Below are 16,318 nucleotides of genomic sequence, written 5' to 3'. Positions count from 1 at the left end.
TTCAAAGGGACCTTCTTCTAAAAAGAGGAAACAGCCAAAAGCCGCACCATCCCCACCACCAAAGAAGAGGAAGACCCAACCGAAGCGAAAGCTTGTTATACCCTCTTCTTCGAGTGACTCTGAGGGTGAGAGTTCGGGTTCTGACGACTCTCAAGGGGATGCATCTCCTCAACGAGGCAATACACCACCTCGGTCCCCTACCCCAGAGATTGAACTACCCATTTCCCCAATTCCTTCCCCTCCACCAATCTTTACAACTACAACCGAATCACCACATGTAACCGAACCTCCTCAACCCAAAACCCACACAACCGAAACTACTCATACTCAACCACCAACCGAAACTATACCATCACCCACTCAACCTGCTCCTACCAAACCCTCAACACCCCCAACCTCTCCACCCTCTTCATCTCATGAAAATGCATCTGAGGGTGAAAACCCTTATCTTGGGGGCAAAAACATGATCTTTGATTCAGTCTACTATAGTCCGTTCCAAGTTCAAAGTGACGAGGAGGATGATGCTCCAGTAACCAAGAAACATCTCAAAGAGCTCAACGAGAAGATTGACCTACTTCTCGCCTCCTCGTCTAACCAACAGTCCACTTTGTCTGAAGCTGCCCTTCAGAAGATTGTTGATGCCTTCTCAAGGGCTCAACATGATTCAGCGGCCTCAGTAACTGCTGCAACTCAGGCATCTACCAGGGCATGTGAGGCAGCGACCGAAAAAGTCGATAAACTATTTTCTGATGCCTCTACCCTGCTGCAGTCCCTGCAGGAAAGTGCAGATGCCACAAAGGCATCTTTGGAACCAATTGTCCAACAATTGGCCAATTTTGTCTCATCGGAGTTGCCTTCGTTCGCAACTCTACATCAAACCATAAGCGACGACAACTCGGCCTTTACTGCCTCCATTGATGCTCGCCTCGCCAAGCTACAAGAAGATCTGGCAACCGAGCGTTCCTTAATGGACGATCTGGTAATCAAAACAACTGCACTTGAGGTCAAGACCACACAACTCTCTCAATCCCAACAACAACTGGAAGATCTTCGATCTGAACGGGAGGTGGTCAAGACGTGTGTTTCGGATGTCCACGCTGTTATATCCAACATTCTGGAAGCACACGATCCAATCTTAAACTTTTCGGTGAGGCGTTCCCTTGCTGAAAAGTTCTCTCCAGCCATCGATCTTCTTATCAAAGTAGAAGGCCTCCCAAGTTTTGTGTCCATTCTGAAACAAGGGGGAGATGAGAAGACAGGATCAAAACCACCTCCTTCCTCCAAAGCTACTCACAGGACCGAACCATCTCCAACTGATCAAACTTTAGGTTCGGGTGTGAAGAACAAAGGCAAAAACATAGATGAGGACGAAGATGAAGAAGGCGACAAGGAGACCATTGCTGACATTTTAAAACGAAAGAACAGTCACAAGGTTGGTGAAGATGCCAGTCGTGTGGCGCGTGAGGCTGCCGAAGCCGAACGCAAACAAAAAGAAGCCCACGATCTCCTTGAGAGCCGCAAGACTCTCTTCCCTGCCTGGACCAGGGAACGCTTAATCAAAGAGGCCATTGAAACTCCCAGCATCTTATGGCTCGAGCCGGTTATATTGTTCGACTGCAACAACACTGTCGATTCGCAGTTCGATATGCCGCTGACTCGAAAGGCGTTCATCTTCCACGTCTTCTCTAACATCTTTGAAGTCCCTCACCCGAACGCTGAGCTTGACAGGGAGCTCATTGACTTCTATCTGGTGGCTGCTCGTCCACAATTCCTTACATGGAGCGCCCAGAAGATTGTAAACATTCAGGTGCTAAAACCTTATACTGAGGGACGTTTTATAAACGTTCGGTTCAAATTGATTCGGGGATCTGCAAAAACTTCTCATCTTATCTCTCTGGCAGATCTACCGAATCTAAATCCTCATGATTGGATCGTCCTGTATAATATCCTTTTGACTAATGAAGCTGAATATGGTCCCATTCTAGACCATGTCAAAAGGATGTTAATCTGCTACATCATGGAGGTTGCCCTAATGGATCAGGAGGTCGCCACAGTCTTCAAGAAGAAACCCAAAATTGCTCCTGTGGGATCGGCCAGTGATCTCAATCAAATGCTACTGGGCAGGATCGACCCAAGACGTAACACGGTTATGTTCACTCGAGCGGAAGGACAGAAATGTCTCTTCGCTTTAGCTGACAAGCATCTTTACACCACAACCTGTTTGGAGCATGTGCTGTTCATTGTCAAACGGTGTAAAGAGAACTCGGCCGATGATGTCAAGTATTTTGAAGATATGATTAACTGGTACATCCGGTTTAGACAGACCATTCCTTCAATCACCAAATGTCTGTTTAGTACCGTGAAGAAGGTACCGGTTTCAGCTGCTGGCCCAAGTAATTAGTGAAGGTCTCGCTCCAAATTGATGCAAAGGGGGAGATTGTTGGGCTTTGTAGATTGCGTCTTTTGGGCTCGACTGATTATGCTATTCTGTATTCTGGTTTGGGCCTGTCCAACGGTGAACCTTTTATGTTTTGTATATATGTTTTCACTTGCATGCATATTAGGTTAAGGTTTTAGAGATCTGAGAATAGCGATACATCTAGACGACAACAAGTTTCTTTGATCGTTCTTGTAACCTTCCAATCCTCTACAGTTGATGTTCTTAATCGAGCTCTTCTGAGGATTTTGTTTAATCATTCGACACGTTTGATTCAATCTTGTCTCGTTCTTATTATTGTGTTTTTATCGTCTTTGTTTACTTACCTGTTCAAGATCTAATCGATCTTTATAGATTAAAAGATTGTTAAATCTCATCATTTCGCGTATAGCTTTTTGGATCTAAGGGTTACCAACACTAGCCTCAAGTGTTGCTTGTGGTCTTCTTCGCTTCGGGAGTATACGAGGATGTCGTCAATGAACACGATGACGAACTTGTCTAAGAAAGGACGGAACACCCGGTTCATCAGGTCCATGAACACAGCCGGTGCATTGGTTAGACCGAAGGGAATCACTACGAACTCGTAGTGTCCATACCGAGTCCTAAAAGCTGTTTTGAAAACATCATTTTCTTGGACTCGTAATTGATGGTACCCTGACCGAAGGTCTATTTTTGAAAGTAGCTGGCTCCCTGGAGTTGATCGAAGAGGTCGTCTATTCTTGGAAGAGGATATCGGTTCTTAACGGTTAACTTGTTCAGTTCACGATAGTCGATACACATCCGAAAGGATCCATCTTTTTTCTTGACAAACAAAACCGGAGCTCCCCAGGGTGAGGAACTCGGTCTAATGAATCCTTTACTGAGCAACTCATTGAGTTGACTGGATAACTCCTGCATTTCTGCCGGAGCTAAGCGATACGGAGATTTTGCTATGGGAGTAGCTCCAGGAATTAGGTCAATACGGAACTCGACCTGACGTTCGGGAGGAATTCCTGGAAGTTCTTCGGGAAACACATCGGGAAAGTTACAGACTTCGGGGATGCTCGTGAGGTCTCTAACTTCTTGTTTCTCGTTGATCACATGAGCTAAAAATGCAACACACTCCTTTCGAAGAAGCTTTCGAGCTTTGATGCAAGAAATGATATGAAGATTGGAACTGGGTTTATCGCCATAGATTACGAGAGTTTGATCCGAAGGAAGATGGAGACGAATAGCTTTTTCGTAACAAAGAATGTCAGCATGATTGGGACTCAACCAATCCATGCCAATGATAACATCAAAGCTCTTAATGGAAACGGGCATGAGATCTATAGGAAATGAGTGATCGTTTAAGGTAAGCGCACAACCTATGAATACATCGTTAGCGCTTTCTTTCTCACCGTTAGCCATCTCGACGGTAAATGTTTCAGTTAGTGGTTGAGGATTTGGTTTTAGATTATGTTTGAATGCATGACTAACAAAACTCCTTTCAGCACCCGAATCGAAAAGAATACTAGCATATGAGTTGTCGAGAAGGAACGTACCCGAAACAACAGTGGGATCAGCAACTGCTTCCTCCCGTCCCATGGTTAGAACCCTTCTAGTGTTATCGGCAGTTGACTTCTTGGGACAGTTCCTTTTAAAGTGTCCAACTTCTCCACAGTTGTAGCAGGCTTGACTAACACCAGCTCCCGATGATTGGTTGGCTGATCGGGTAGGAGTTCCGCAGTATCGAACTGTGTGCCCCTTCTTACCACAGTTGGTGCAAGACAATTCTCGGCAGGGACCAGGATGATGATGGTATTTACACTTGTCACACAGAGGAAGGTTACCAGCATATTTACTGGTAGGAGTTGAGGCTGTGGATCCCATGACAGAAACAGCAGCAACAGGGGTAGTAGTAGCAGCATGAACTGCTACCGTCTGTTGTTTCTTGGAAGATCCTTGAGAAGATTGACCCTTCTTTTTCTTCCAGAATTTCCTCTTTTCACCACTCCTTTGAGTCGGCTCAGAAGTGGTAGTGATTTCCTTAACATCGTCGCTGTGATCAATCAGAATCTGAGCTAAAGTCTTGGCACTATCATAGGTATCCTGACGAGCAGCCAAAACGTGACTCTTTGTTGGTTGAGATAACCCCCAAACGAACCTTTCGATCTTTTTGTTTTCATGAGTGACTAGTCCCGGGCAAAGAAGTGCGAGATCATCAAATCGGGAAGTATATGCAGCAATGTCGGAACCTTTCATCTTCAGGTTCCAGAGCTCGTGCTCTAATTTCTGCATTTCACCACGGGGGCAGTACTCAGCAATGAGAAGTTCTTTCATGGCCTCCCAGCCCATGGCATTGGCTACGGGTAAGGTCAGAGATTTGACTCGGCCATTCCACCAAGTCAAGGCTTTATCAACGAAAGTACAAGCTGCGAACTTGACTTTATCGAACTCCGCACAAGCACATATTTCAAAGATGGACTCTATTTTCTCGAACCATCGAGATAAGGAAATGACACCTCCAGCGCTGTTAAAGGATGTCGGTTTTGCGTTCATGAAATCTTTGTAGGAACCCCTTCTCTGGTGTCCCTGGTTAACCTCAGGGTTTTGAGATTGAAGACCACCACCTGAACCACTAGGGTTCGTTTGTGACATAGCTGTTACCATTGCAGCTGTCATCATTGTCTGGAGCGATGCTAGATCGAACTGGGGAGGAGGTGGCGGCGAGAAAGGATTGTTGTCATTCTTTGAGCTAGGTCTCTTTCGGGGAGGCATCTTGATCTAATAAGATCAAGAAAGAGAGGATGGTAAGTCCTCTATATTGAATAGATATGGCAGTTATATGATTCGAGTAAGCGATAAAGCAGGAAAAAGTTATCGAACAGATAATTTATTGCTAAGAATAATCACAGAAAGTTACTCGAATAAGGATTACTACAGAGGATTGGGATCGAGAAATACTCCCATGGTATTTCATGAATTGTTTATGACTATGATTCGGTGTTCGGGATATTAGGGTAAGTTTTAGGCAGGCCACATACCACAGTCACTCCCAAGCACATGTTGGCTGTGTCTCGAATGAATATAGTTGGCCAGGCCATATTGACCCTAGACACGACTACATAACTGCCCAAGTTTAACCATAGTACACAACACCCAATTACTTATGTTCGGTTCTACTTGTGGTTACGGATGACGACGGTTCGGTATACTTGTATACTTTTGAAAATACTTGTAGTTTGAGGATAATTTTAATTCAGAGCACTTAGGCCCTTTAGTGTTTATAGTTTTATACTATGTAAGGTTTGGTATACTTCATTCACTATAAACAAGGTCTCTGATACCAATCTGTCACACCCCGAAAACCGAAGGCGGAAAACATTTCCGGGGTTGACTACCACGTTGAGTATCAAATCCAATGCACATAGTAAGTAAAGTAAAACAACCATTACATTACATAATAAAGTTTTTTTTTTTTTTTTTTACAGTTGTTTCAAAAGTAAAGTTTCTACAGTTGTGATACATAGTATATATAGACAAAAGAAACGGATCTTCATGTACACCGTCTTCAAGCAAAAAGGATCTTCGAGTACCTGTTCTAACGCTGACCTGAGAACACAAGCGGTTTGAAAATCAGCATAAAGCTGGTGAGTTCATAAGCGGTTTTGTTTTATGAAAATGTATCGGTTTCCTTTCTGTTTCTGAAATGTTATGTACACCAAGAAAATCCCGTATTTTCTTAAGTTGCTATTGTTTCACAAATGTAAAGTATAGTAAGTTTGTACATTGAAAACATGTCTACTCATGTGAAAATGTATAGTTGGTTATCTGACTGATTAAACTGTTCTATTTACTTATCATGTGTTACCAGGAAAGTCACATACTTTCCTTATTGTATGTTACAAATTGTAAAAGATGTAATGTTATCAAGTTTGTTACTCTTTCTAGTTATGTAAGTGTTACCCAGGAAAGCCCCATGCTTTCCTGCATGTTGGTTTCTAATATAAACAATGTTAAAGATGTAAAAGATGTACTCATGATTGGTTTCCATGTTTTCCCCAGGAAAGTCCCGTACTTTCCTGAATGTTAGTTACAGTAAGTGAAAGATGTAAAAGATGTAAAAGATGTATAAAGTAATTCATTATTAATATAAGTAAATCTCTGTTATCCTAATTGCGAGTTCCATAACCATACAATAGACTGAAACCTGTGGCAATAAGTAGTCCACATGTGGCAATAAGTCATCCACATACTTATGACTTTCGTCACCCTTGAACCATTTCGGTTCGGCTGTAGCTAGCAGCCAGGTGTGGGGTAGTCAGCCCCGTATAGATCTATAAACTCAAGTCACACTCTCTAAATACCAGATATTTTGGTTATCGGTGTAGTCCTCCACTCGCTTATCTCGGTGGAGTGTTCTCCGAGGACGTGTCTCCAATCATACAAGATTAACAAATTTACTAGTAATAATATGATAGTCCTCCACTCGAGTATGTGTGTGGAGTGTTACCGAGGACAAAACAGTGTACAAGTATTATGTTCAAATGTTTAATGTCATGCTTTTAACTGATAAATGTGGAAAACCATTTGTGAAATACATGTAAAACATAACAGTTTAAAGACCTATTTCACAAATATATGTTACGTGATCTGCATGTTCAATTTGTTATCAGTTATGGTAATCAGTAATAAAAGCATAAGAATATGAAACACACATTTGAAAACATGTTTTGAGTACAAGAATTCCCTTGTACTTTGCTTGTGTCCCCCCCCCCTGAAAACAGTGAAAACAGTGAAAAAGGGTAGGGGTATGAACTCACCGGACTCAGAAATGTGTCGGTTTTGAATGCTAGACGTTGGTTCGGGGTTTGATTACTCGCGATGTCCCTATGTAAAATGAAATAATGTCCACATATATACAATTAGGGATACATTCACTAATCATATGGAACATTACACTCCAATGAGGTTAAACACCTCAAAACGAGCGTTTGGAGTGACCCGGGTGACATCTTCGGACGTGTAATGGTACTAGGGACTTGGGACTTGAGTTTACTCCCCAAGAGTAAACATTTTAAGGAGTTTACAACTATTGAACACACACATACATGAGTTTATGGCCGTAAACTCATGTGGGTGTGGTTTTGATGGTTTAAGGGCTCAAATGGACATGGGGATTGCTAGAATGGATTATCTAAAATGCCTTGGAACACTTGGAATGAATTTACATCATTTAAAACATGAGTTTACGGGCACACTCTTAGAGTTTACGGCCGTAAACCCACCCATGGCTAAGAATGGCTAATTTGAACTATATAGGACAATCACATGTGATTCTAACTAATTTTCTAAGCATTGTTATGAATTTAGGTTACCATTTTACAAACTCTTAGGAGTTTACGGCCTAGAGGCATGTTCTATGGCCATAAACTCTCCCTATGCTCTTGAAAAATTAGTTTTTGATGTTTAAAACACTCACATGCAATTGTAGAAATCTTTCCAAGGTTTTAGGGTGGTTTAAGACATCATTAGCCACACTTATAGGAGTTTACAGCCTAGGAGGAGTTCTTTGGTCGTAAACTCACTTATGTAGGGTATATGTTGTGTTTAAGGTCTCCAAATCATTTTTAGATGAATCTAGGATTTACCACAAGGCCATTGGTTGAGTTTGAAAGCATTTAGACATGTTTTAAGGCACTAAATCACCATTTAAGAGGAGTTTACGGCCCAAGAGTATGTCTTGTCCATAAACTCACTTTTATTACCCAAAAATCATGTTTAATGTGTTCCAAGTCTAGAGTAGCAAGCCCTAATGTCATATCTAAGTCCCAACTATGATTTGGAAGGGTTAATTTGCTCAAAAACCCTTTAAATATGAGTTTACGGCCCAAGAATGTGTCTTGGCCGTAAACTCACTTTTGTCCCTTAAAATGATTGTTTTAATTGTTGTAAGTCCCTTCCATTAAGTCATTAAGCCATTATTAATGTCTAACATTGCTTAGGAGGGGTTTTAGGGCTTAAAAACCCTTGATATATGAGTTTACGGCCCATGAAGGTTCCATGGCCGTAAACTCATGAATGTAGTCCTAAATCATGCTTTGAACTCGAATTTGAAGGCTAAGAAGGTTACAATACAAGCTAGGGGAAGTACCTTAGAGATTTGAAGCCTTAAATTTGAGTTTTGATCCCTTAAACTTGGATGAGGAGAGAGGTTGGTAGTGTTTAATGGTAAATTGACAAAGGCTTCAAATGGAGTCTTAAACACGTTTATATAGTGTTTAAGTTTTGGACACGGTGGAATTCTACCCGATACCGGTGTTAGACGAGGTTTTTGGTCGTACCCGACTGAGTTACCGTAACCCGATACGGTAATTTCTAGAAATATTCCGATCACTAAATTTGGGTGTTAAAATGATTTCTAAATGTAGTAAGACACCCATTAAGTCATTTTAAATGTGTACCAGATAATGACTTAATTAAACGGAAGATCGGAAATCGAAATCGGAAACGACGATCGGTTGCGCGAATTGTACTACGAAAGAGTTACAATAAATGATACGGAAATTTCGGGTTGTTACAGTCGCTAAGAATGAATGAGTAACAACACTTGGAACATATCTCTAGAGTGTAATTGACTCTGGCTAAAATACTCCTATAGTATTTTAAGTTGTCTATTTTGTTCTTTCGATATTTTGTGGTAGGAATACTTGGTAAGTTTTAGGTATGCTGTAAAACCACAATCACTGCCAAGCACATGTTGGTCATGTCTCGAATAAATATAGTTGATCAGGCTATATTGACCCTATACATGATTACATAACTACCCAGGTTTAACCACAGTATCCAACATCCAAACACTTCATTTTGTTCTACTTACGATACTGTTTCTGGTGTGTAGGTGTACTTCTATACTTTTCGTAAAAATACTTATATTTTAAGAGTATACTTTTAGTTCAGAGTGCTTCGGCCCCTTAGTGTTTATAGTTGTATACCATGTAAGGTTCAGTATACTTAGTTCACTATAAACAATAGCTCTGATACCAATCTGTCACACCCTCGAACCGTCAGAACGGACGCCGGAAACGTCAGGAGGCGGGTGACGTCATGCGTAGTATCACAATAATCATATCATAGCAATCAAAGTAAACACAACCATTAGATTGCAATATGAATATTTTCATTTGTTAGAAAACATAGTTTGTATACATCAAAAGTAACAAAATATAAAGACAAGACTCCAAAATGCTCCGTCTTCTCCAAAAGCTGACAAAGGTACCTTTCTATCGTTGCCCTGAGAATACAAGCTGTTTTGAAAACGTATCACTGAATTTGCACAAAAGATTTCATTTCATTATAAGTGAATATCGTTTGTATCGAAACCCTGTTTGCAACCAGTAAGTGAGGTACGTTTCATTTGAAAAACCCTGGCTACTGCCAGTATGTAAGGTATGTCCTATTTGAAAACCCTGGTTACCGCCGGTAAGTGAGGTATGTTTCGTATGAAAACCCTGGCTACCACCAATAAGTAAGGTATGTTCCATATGAAAACCCTGTCTACCGTCAGTAAGTGAGGTATGTTCCGTATGAAACCCTTGGATACCACAAGTAAGTAAGGTATGTTCCGTACGAAAACCCTGGCTACTGGCAGTAAGTGAGGTAGTTTTATTACTTAAAATAAATCTATTGAAGAAGGAAAATCCCATAAACAAAACTTAGTTAATACTATTGCTAGTTCGTATAACCATGCTAATGTGACTGATGACCTCCATGACATTTCTTCAGGCGTCAGATGTTACAAAATTTGTCACCCGAAACATGCCTGCCTAACTGTAGATAACAGTTCAGGTGCGGTATTGTCGATTACGATTAGGTCTATTCAAAAATGTCATGCTCTCCCTCCAGGAAACTCTTGTTATCCTAAAAGCAAAGGATTTACCACTACCTCGTAGGGTACTATGAAGAATGTCTCACAATCCTGTATTAACTAGTTTACGTATTGTTCTATTGTTCTCGTGTTCGAAATCATTGTATATGTTGTAGAGTATAAATAATTATACGCAAAAATAATTATTTGGCAATATACTCTTGTTTTCTGTATGTAGTAATGGATAAACTAAATCTAGCATAGTTTATGTGTTTAACTTTGTACGAAGTTTAAATCAGTAAAATTAGTAATGAATTCCCCAAACTATACCTATTATAGTTTGACTAGTAAGTTGTGTTCATGTACTGTTCTGAAAACTATGCAATTTTGTTTAGAAAAACGCCCCTTATGTTCCGCATATTACAAAACGGATAAAGTATCTAAATGTTTGGTGTAAAACCGTTGTAATTGCATTAGTTTTTAAGTTGTGAAAACCTTTATGTTTGGCTTGTATTCCCTCCTTGAAAGCGTTTTAAAAACTATAAAAGAGTAGGGGTATGAACTCACAGTTGGTTGGTCACAAAGGATTGAACTGGAATATCCATGAGTCGACGTACGCCGCACTTAGTGGAATCCTAATATCAATAAATACAAGCATGTATTTAAATTAGCGCTTTTGTTAGATAAAGTTTCAGGTAAACACTTGTTTTCGGTTAATGAATGTTATTGGGACTTGGTTGGATCAAGGAAAACGACTTTTCCCCATGAAAGGGCTGTTTACGGCTGTAAAAGGGGGTTAGTTTGTGCATATTTTCTGAAAATGAAATCTTACATTGACAGATTGGGTATGTTTGGTGTTGTTTTCCCAAGGGATCTGGCCTTTGACTTGGTTCTACTTTCGCTTCCCGAGTCATATAGTCAGTTCACTAAAAACTACTATATGAGTGACCACGATATAACCCTAATTGATCTGACCCTTATGTTGATTGCTGCTGAAGAAGAAATACTTAAGAGCATAAATGAAGCAAAAGTATTTGAAGGATCTAATTCTAGAGTTTCCATGGACAATAGCGACAATGGTGGACCATAACAGATTTCTTTTCCTAATGGAAAGGGATCAGCCAAGGTCAAATTGTTTGATTGTATGGTAAAGATAAAGGCTAGTTATGAGATAGTTACATGTGCTAAACCTAAATATTCCCTATGTTTCTATTGCCAATTGAAGGGATAGTGGTTGCGAAGCTGCCCATACTACCTGAAAGATCTTAGAGATGGTAAAGCTGAGTCGTGTGACTCTACGTCATATACATCCATTATCTAACTCCATTACTTTATAAAGTTCCTATCCATAGATTCTTGTACATGATGTGATGATCACATTTTGATGTTTTGCAAGATCTAACAGAAAGAAGCAAGTTTTAGAAGAGTGAGTTGAACCTGATCGTGGGAAATGGATTTCAATCGCATGGTTCACTGATCAGATTTTAGAAACTACTGCTTAGGAGTTAAAATAAATTTAATAAATTGCTTAGGATATTTCTATAAACATAGATACCTTTTCGCATTGTAAGAACAAGTTCTAATTTTTCAAATATCATTAATAAAAAGTAAAATTTTCATTTATCTACTTCGTTTACATTACAATGGAAATTATGAAAGTGTTGGTTACAATTCTATTGTTAGCAATATTAATTATGGATTTGATTCTTATTATTTCACTTGTGGTAAATCACATAACTGACTAATAGATAAACAACTCTCATCACCTAAATTTCAATTGGATAGAAACCTAGAGTCATACAATTTGAATTGTGTGATGTTTGAGAATCTTGATCTTTGGAAGATTGTTACGAATTCATAGATCACATGTTTATGTGAATTAGAGTAAGGAATAATGAATCTAGTCCATTGATATGGACAATTCATATCTACTACAATGAATGAAAAACTCTATTTCTCATGATTTACGGATGTTTCAGTAAATATGGTTGTGTTTATAAGATTAAGCATAATTCTAATACCTTGAAAGGGTTTCAATGAATAGCAGGACAAGTAAGAAGAATTTGTTAGGCAGAAAAGTTAAAAGTTTCTCCAATCTTAAAGGAAATGAGAGTACTTTAGTATCCTGTTTTGCGATCATCTAAAGTGATTGTGGAACTATATCACAATTGACCCTCGAAGAACATTTTAGTGCAATTGTTTGACTAAGAAGAGGAATTAGATATTGTTAAATGGTTCAATCTAGAGGAAACTCATACTTCGTACCCAATAAAGTTTTTTGAGTCATACTCTAATTACTAAAAATCGTATCTTGAAGCTTTGTAAGTAGGTTTATAACACCTCCTGAAATGTAGAGTAATAATATTTTCTTACTCTACCACATTTAAAATTGGAAAGTTGTGATGTTTTGGTTAAAACAAAAGATAAATTTTGATCAATTTAATGAGGTGTTTTCTTGTCGAGAATCCACACTAACTTTTGAATATTTGTTTTCTACTTGTCAATGAATGTTCATTGAGAAAGAAACTTATATGTCAAGAACTTAATGGAAGTATTTATTATCTTGAAGAGTTTTAAGAGAAAACCTTTTAGTTTTCAGTAGCACATGACTTCAGGTTGATAACTTATCATGTTAACTTGACTCATTCTTGTTTTTGTGCACCTTCCGGTTGGTTTGACAATGATTATGAGATCTACCGTTCTCATTTGACTGCAAAAGGCAGAGCACATTGGTCAGTGAAAGTACATTGATCAATATGGGCGAACTGCTTAACAACATGGAAGCACTGGTAGGCCCTTGTGCTACCAAATGTCAAGAAATTAAGAATAAGCAAAGTTTAGTACGTGAAAGATAAATTTGAATTTGGTTTTGTCCTAAAGCTTATCTTATGATTGAAGGTTGAAAGCAATAGATTCACATGGATGGGAATGTATACACCATAAAATTTAGGTGGCAAAGGGTTTTCTCTAATTCATAAGAATGATTATGAGGAAACAATTTTGCTAATAGAGTTTAAAGATTTGATAAGTACCGTTATAGTTAGTAGTTGGGTCAATTGTATTCTTAAATTCGCAATATGATTACGGCATCCCTTTTCATAGTCCGAATTTCAGGAAATGGCAAGGAAATATTTGAACGTTTAGGGCTTATTGTCACACCCTGAAACCAAAGGCGGAAACATTCCAGGGCAGAGGTGACTTCATGTGAATATCATAACCAATGTACACAGTAAGCGAAGTAAACACAAAAAATTACATTAGATAGATTTCATTACATAAGTTTGAAAGTAAAGTAATACAAGTTTCATAAATACATAAGTTTAAACATTAAGAAAGACGTGACTTCCATTCGCTCCGTCTTCAAAAGAACGCGGGGTACCTGTCTAAGGAGAACCTAAGAATACAAGCACTTTAAAAATCAACATAAAGCTGGTAAGCTCATAAGCGGTTTGTTTTTATAAAAATGTACAAGATTCCTTTTGTTTTCTGAAAAAGTGAATATCTAAGAAAATCCCATATTTTCTTAAAAGTAAAGTTTAGTTGTTTTGTTATGTTACACGGTTCTGGTTATGAATTGTGATTACCCTAGGAAAATCCTATATTTTCCTAATGTGAAAGATGTGTACTGAAAACCTGATTAACCTTGTGAAGTGTGTGTTTGTTTACCAACCCAAAAATGTAATGTAAAAGATGTATACTGAAAACCTGATTATCATAGTAAACTAATTCTTATGGTTATTAATTTACTATATCCATTATTACTAAAAAGTAAATCTCTGTTATCCAAATTGCGAGTTATATAACCATACAACAGACTAGATATGACTCGAGACGAGGCCAATATCTTTTAAGACTTTTGTCACCCTTGAACCTTTCGGTTCGGCAGTAGCTAACAGCCAGGTGCAGGATAGTCAGTCCCATATAGATCTATACACTCAAGTCACGCTCCCTATCTAAGTGATTCTGGTTACAGTGGCGGTCCTCCACTCGCGTATCTCTGTGGAGTGTTCTCCGAGGACATGTCTCCAATTTATAGGAATAAAAAATCTACAAGTAATTATTTAGAAATTCCTGTTTAAGTTCTACCTACAAAGACGATCCTCCACTCGTGTATCTCTGTGGAGTGTTACCGAGGACTCTGACATCGATGGACCTACGAATAAATTTGATTTTCTTCTTGATGAACAAGACCGAAGCTCTCCAGAGTGAGAAGCTTGGTCTTTCCATTCCATTTCTAGGTAGTTCGTTAAGTTTCCGGATGGTTCTTGTATCTCCATGGGCGTTAAACCGTAGGATATCTGGTTATAGGAGTCATATTAAGTTGTAAGTTTGTTCGCATTGCATTGCGATTACTCATAGTCTTGCGCAGTCTTCGTCCTAAAGTTCATATTTGAAGTCATACAAGGTTCATCAATCACAGTCTCGTGTATACGAGTCATATATAATTAAGATTGAAAAGGTAGTCGAATAAATGATTCTTCTTTAACCTCACATCCCAACGAGGAAAAGAAGTTAGAGTGGAATCATCAATTCTAAACTTGTAGAACCTTGATTATATACCACCCCTGTGTATACATTCTTAAGCGATAGATCAACCGTAAAGGTCCTTGGTTTGAAGTTGACATACTGTATGAGTGGTACTTCGGGAAGGTTTGCTGAGGTTTCTTCGGAAAGGATAAGAAATATGAGGTACTCTATGCATGAGTACTTCAGTGTTCTGGAATGACGGCTTCGCTAGAAAGACGATTTCAAAGAAAGAGATGTGCGCGTGAAACTGGTATTGTGTGAATCGAATTGACTCAAGTTGTATGATAATATCGGACATACTTGAAAGTAAAGACACTAGATATGAACGTAAATCCGTTACAGACAAAACACAATGATTCGACTTTTAACAGAGTTACAGTACATTAGAGTAACTACAGGAATACTCCTGCGAACAAAGTATACTACAAAAGACAAGTATACGCAACACGAGGGTCCCTTAACTGATGGGATCTTGCAAAAGATAAGACTCGAGTTGCACTAGTTTTAAAAATGTTAAAAAGAATACATAATACTGATGATTGGCAGTGAACCTATACTATAGTAGGGTCCTTTGTTGCCTCTTTCCATTCTGAGGTCAAAGTCCTCCTAATTCGCAGTCGTTCTTCTCTGTTGGGCAGTCCCTCTTGAAGTGTCCCATTACGACACATAGATGGCGTATCCGAGAGATTTCGACATTGGTGGTTGAAGTAATGTGTTGGATCCTACTCCTGCAGCAGCTGGTAATATGGCCATTCGTGTTGCATTTAAAGTAGTGTAACACACGACAACTACCCAAATGATGGAAGCTGCACTTATTGCATTTCGGTAGGTTTTTGGCATACTACATGGCTAGTGTAGGGAAAATCAGGATACCAGAAGGGATGGTAGTAGGAGGTACAGATGTCGTGGTTGCAAAGGCTGTCACAGGCTATTGTATTTTGCTTGCCCCTTGCGGTGATTTCCCTTTAGCCTTAGCCCCAAAACTTTCGTTTGTTGTTCTTGACCTTAAGATTCGCGGTGTCGTGGTAGTTTGGTTCTTATTAAGGTACTTGATTGTTACTTGGATTGGAATTATTATTTACAATCCCATTAACATTCGTGTTGTTAGCGTTAAGGTGAGTCGGAACAGCTGTCACGGCAGCTGAGACTGCAACTAGAAAGGTAGCTGCATCAATCTGAAGAGTTGGTGTTTGGTTGATGGGTTGATCATTTTTATTCGGTGACATGATTCTGTTACATGGAAAGAAAATGAATTTGTGAGCGAGTACGGTTGAACCTAGATATAGTTCGATCGTTACTGTAAAGAATAGAAGTGTGTTCTCCTGGGTTCGACCTACATCCCTATGATGCAGTCCAAGTAAAGAGTAAAAGTAAGTTCGTACAATGGTCTCAAGATGTTTTCCGTTCAAGCTGAGGTATTATAGGTTGGTGGGTAATATGATTCAACCTTTGTAAAAGACTTGAAAATGTTTACGAAGTTAAATTTCTATAGTTAAATGACTTGACTAAAGAAAGTTTCAGATAGG

Source organism: Lactuca saligna, chromosome 5 (genome assembly GCF_052625555.1).
Source record: "Lactuca saligna cultivar CGN05327 chromosome 5, ASM5262555v1, whole genome shotgun sequence".
In the NCBI taxonomy this organism is placed as follows: Eukaryota; Viridiplantae; Streptophyta; class Magnoliopsida; order Asterales; family Asteraceae; genus Lactuca; species Lactuca saligna.
The sequence above is the reverse complement of the archived record's forward strand: the minus strand, read 5'-3'. Positions refer to the sequence as shown.